The sequence below is a fragment of the Cryptomeria japonica genome, chromosome 1, assembly GCF_030272615.1.
Source record: "Cryptomeria japonica chromosome 1, Sugi_1.0, whole genome shotgun sequence".
Lineage (NCBI taxonomy): Eukaryota > Viridiplantae > Streptophyta > Pinopsida > Cupressales > Cupressaceae > Cryptomeria > Cryptomeria japonica.
In genome coordinates this window covers 631433830-631438990 of record NC_081405.1, presented here as the reverse complement: position 1 = coordinate 631438990, position 5161 = coordinate 631433830, and positions in this window count along the sequence as shown.

Below are 5161 nucleotides of genomic sequence, written 5' to 3'. Positions count from 1 at the left end.
TGAGGAAAATCTCCTTTCACGAACAATTATTGGAAATATCAGTGTGGTATGCTCGAGATGCAACAACAATGGTGGTGTTGATAGTATGTTGTCCAAAGTGGTCTCCAAGAGAACAACCTACAAGAAGATTGCCAAACTTGCCAAATAATCCTTCCAAATGCCTCCAAAGTGAAAGATAAAGGCCCAAGAAGGAATTTAAACATTGGTGGGCATATGCAGAGGCATTATGATTCTTTTTGGTTGCAGGCATAACGCTCAAACGGCCACCTGCGAACTATCAGATTCGCGAGATGCTAGCACGTCACACCGGTGTCCCCGAAAGTGACAGGTTGGCGGAGTTGGTAATGCTTGGGCCAGAGGTGACATGGATGGTCTGAGTAGACAAAAGGACATGATGGCAAATCCTGATCTCCAATGACATGGTGGAAAATTGCCATTTATCACATTAATTACAAGGGATGATATTTTTTATATTACATTTTGCCCCAACTTTAGCGATCATGCCTTTGCCGAGGTATATGAAGCTAAAGTAGAGGAAGATACAAAGATAAAACAGTCGCGATAGGGAGGCAGATTTTTGTTGATCAGACGAGGTTGCCCCTAGTGAGATGATGCTGAGATTTGGTATAGATGTTTCTATTTGGTACATCTCAAACACACTAGTTGTAGACTAGAGTGATGGACGGTAAGATAAAGAAATAGATAAGACAGTGTAACAGAAACAAACCTCGCTATGGAGGAAAGTTGTTGGCTATGGAAAGATACGAGATGAGTGGCCACCATTGGTCTAAAATGTGTCGATATGGGTAGCGAGATGTGTTATGCTAGATGGCTATACGATAGGGCATGATGTACATGAACAAACAGATAAAGCAAGCACGGGGGAACATAATCACACCCACATGCAAGCAGATGTAGATAAAAAATAAAAGTCCTAACAATCAACCCTTGGGAGGGGATCGTACTGCAGGAGATCATCGTCCTCAAGAAGAGCCTCATCCTCCCAATCAAGGTCATAGGGAGAGGGGAGTCAATCTCGAAGAGGGACTATTACAAGGGGCACATCGGGTGCCTCACCAGCACTGAGAGCAAGAGGAAGCAACAACGATGTCTTCGTCTACAAGCTCGAAGGAGGTGAGGGTCAACGATCATGTGAAGATCGTATACAAGGTCAGGATGTCCTCCAAGGATCCGAACATGCAAGCCTCCGTGGAGGAAGCAAGTGACTCACTTGGAGAAGATGAAACAAGAACAGGATTGTCAGACTTTGGAAGAGTGGCAGTGACAAACAGAGGAGAAGGCGGAGCCTTCTTGGTCATTCAAACATAAACAGGAAAACTAGCAAGTACTAAGACAAGCAAAGGAAGGGATGAAGAACATACCTGCGAAGACTTTTGCTTTTGAACTCCGAAACAGGGCCCTGCTCAAATTTATGTTTACATGGGATAGGAGTGGCAGACCTCCTATCAACCGTAGCAGGCTGAAGGACCCCAGGAAAAATTGGATGCTAGAGCGACGACGAAGCAAGCGGGGCAGACAAAGTTGCACTAGGCACCACCTATATATGTGACATGTTAAGGGGTTGGTACAAGGGAGGAATGTCCGACAAAGAAGTGATAAGAGGCGTCTCTAAAGAAGGAGCAATGAAAACATGTACCCGCTTAGAGGGAGGTTTATCAAAAAACCCTGAAGCAGCAGGGAGGGAGATCAAAATAGGTGTAGAGATGGGAGGAACCAAGGGAATAGGCTCTGAAGCAACAACACTAGGTGTCAGAGGCACACTAGCGAATTGTAAGGTAGCATCATGTTCACGATTTTGGGCTTGCCAAAAGCATTTACCCTCATGTGCATGCTAATTCTGATGAAGGTGAGGACCACCAACTAGAGTCGAAGAGGATTCAACAACATCATGTTCCATAGGAGAGGCCTCTGGAATTGTGTCAAGGACAGGAGAAGGCCCAATCGATGAGATAGGAGGTGAAACTTGGAGAGGCACCACATCCACAACAATGAGCGCCCGACCTCATTTCGCTCGAGGAGTGGCTAGAGGAACAGAGGGTCCCGATGCAAGCTATGATGAAGGGAGATGAGAAGAGAGCTCCCTTTTCTCATAATGAGAGGGTTGAGGAATATCGGTCATGATCGGGAGCTCGAAGGGATGGCGGGCCACGAACTTCGACAGCATGGGAGCCTTTCCCTTGGCTACACTGGGCACAATTGCAGGAACAATAGACACCGTTGGAAGCTGTGAGGTCTTAGGCAGATGTGGAGGTCTATTTGAGGGAGCAGGCTTAGCCTTAGCCCCTAATGATGAGGAGACATGAGGCACTACCTACTCCAAGACCAGAAAAGAGGGAGGAGAGGTCGATGCAAGAGGTGGAAACAAAACACTAAGCTGCACAAATGTAGGGGTTGACTCCCCTGTTTTATACTGATAATAAGCACAATACATTAAATCACTGCGGGGAAGCATGGGTACCACCAAAGCAGGCCAAAAGTGGTGTAACAAAAAATCCCCACAAGAAATCAGGGGTCAATATACAGTGTCCTAGATGACATGCATTATGCCCTCATGGGGAAACTTGAGACATTTGTGCACAACTGAGGGGACTACTTCCATAGCAGTCAGCCAAGGAATGATGAGCATAACTCGAAAGAGGTCCGATTTGGGAATGATGACAAACATAGACGACACCGCCTTAGACCCTATGAGGATCGTCAAGGTGATACTACCCAAGGGGTGATAGAGAACCCATCATGCGTCCTCAAAGTTGTGCGACATTCATCATACACTGGTCTATGCTAGCCATTCATAAAGAGACTCTCCTTTTTTATAACATCAACTTTGCTAGATTGGTCAACCATCACAACTGTGACAGTTTGACCATTTAGCTTGGTAGGGACGTAAAGAGGAGCAGGCTCTTCGCAATACAGGGCATCCAAAGGGGTAAATTACAAGGAAAAGTCAAATACCTTCCCCTTCTAGGCTGGAGGTGAGCTAATGGGGTTGATGGTAACCATGTTCACATATGGACCATCATCTGAACAAGGATCTGATGCAGAAATAAAGTTTGTTGAATGCAGAGGGAAAGGATCAATATAAATTTGCAAGTTGTTGTTCGTTTTATCAACAAACTTGTTTGATTTGTGCTTCTTTGTATCCACCTTGATTGTACCATTGTCGATGTGGTCTTAGACAACATGTCGAAGACGATAACATCACTTAGTTTCGTGACTAGGCACAAGATGATAATGACAAAACTTTGAACGGTCATACCAAGGTGAATAAGGTCAACTATCAGACAAAGGTTTTATTTCTAGAAGGGTAATAAGGTTGTCTTTCAACAAGCGCTACACTATGCTCAAGTAGGAGTCATTCAACTTGGTGAAGACTCTATTTTGTTGCAGGGCTTGCATAGGAGCCATCCAAGGAATAGCCACAATATTAGTAACATCCTTATTCTTCAAGGACCCATTCGTGGTCGTGCTTGCAAAGGGCTCACCACAAGGGTTCGAAGAAGTATCTCTGAACTACGATACAGTGTGCTGGTAATCAATGAGAGCAGAACACATGTTAGCGAAGTTCTAATATCGATTAAGAGATAGTTTCTTCCTCAATGTCGACTGCAAATTGCTGATAAACATCTTCTGCATATCACTATTTGACAGGGCAAAGGGGATCTTGGTTGAGATAGCTTGATATCTCGAAATAAAATTAGTGATCTTTTCATTGGGCTTTTGTTCACAATGAACAAGGTCGGTGATAGTGACCCTGCTACCAATGTTCACCTCAAACCATTTAAGGAAAATACCCATAAGTTGATGAAAGGTATGAATAGAGTGGTCGGGTAAGGAACTATACTATTCTAGCGTTGTCCCCTCGAGGGAACACGAGAACAGTTTCAGTAACATGAAATCTAGACTATGGTAGTCACTACGCATAGTCATGAAAGAATCTATGTGCACGTTTGGGTCCCCATCATCATTGAACCTATCAAACTTAAGGGACTCAACAGTAGTTGGAAGGATAGTATTCAAAATGCTAATGTCAAGGGGACTCTTCCTATAATATGCAGGCACAAACGATTAACCAGAGGCAGAGGCTAAGTTTGTTAGTTGCACCTATAACTGCCCCATGTTCTATAAGATTGTATTAAGGATAGGATTAGAAAGTGGAGGAGGTGGAGGTGGGCCAAATCCCCTACCACCTCCACCGAAACCTCCAGAAGGACCATTGCTACCAACACATGTAGTACTAGCGCTGATTACTGAAACCTGAGCATTGATGGAGATCGAACTACTAGCCATGTATGTGTAGCCCAAGGGGGTGAGTGAAGCACTAACATTAGGTATGGTGTAGTCCACCATGTGCACATCGAGGCCTGGAATTCTAACACTAACCTAGGAACTAAAAGGATCAAATTGATTATCCACGGGGGGTGCATCCGCTAGGGGCACATGGCTTTTAACAATCATGGACAAAGCCCTCAACATCTCTAGGCCTCTCTTGTTGGAGATTAACATATCTCTCAAGGTACTCACGACATTCCAGACCTGGGGGAGGACATTCTCTATCTTCAAACCCTCAAAGTCTCTCAGATTCTGCTCCAACATATTGATCTTCTCAAAGTTTACAATGACCGCAAAACCATGATCGACCAGAGGAGGGGAAGACATGGTAGAACTCCTAGGGGAATTAGGTTGAGACTTAGAAGGAGAAGGCCCCCCAATCATAATAGGTTTTAGAATGTGAGAGGTCAAAAACTCATACACCTAAAAGATGCAGAAAGTAATTAATGCAAAGATAATACTGTGTCATGTCAGGTTCACCAAAATGTAATGGAGGTAATTTGCCACCTAAAGGATGATGGATCCTTGAGGAAAATTTTCCTTCCAATTACCTCTACGAATTGACGCCAAGATGAGCCGGGGGATACTAGATTTATGCAAAAAGTGCCAGACATCCGAGAAGCATCTTGAGATGATTCTATGAAGCCTCTGTCCTAAGGACAATTGTGCGGATCTGGAACACCAGTGTGACACGCTATCATCTTGTACGGACAAGGTAAAGAGTTCGTACAAATAGCTCTAAGTATGATTATGATGCAATAAAAGTAAAAAAAATAATGAGACTAACCTAGTAAACACAATATGAGAAATA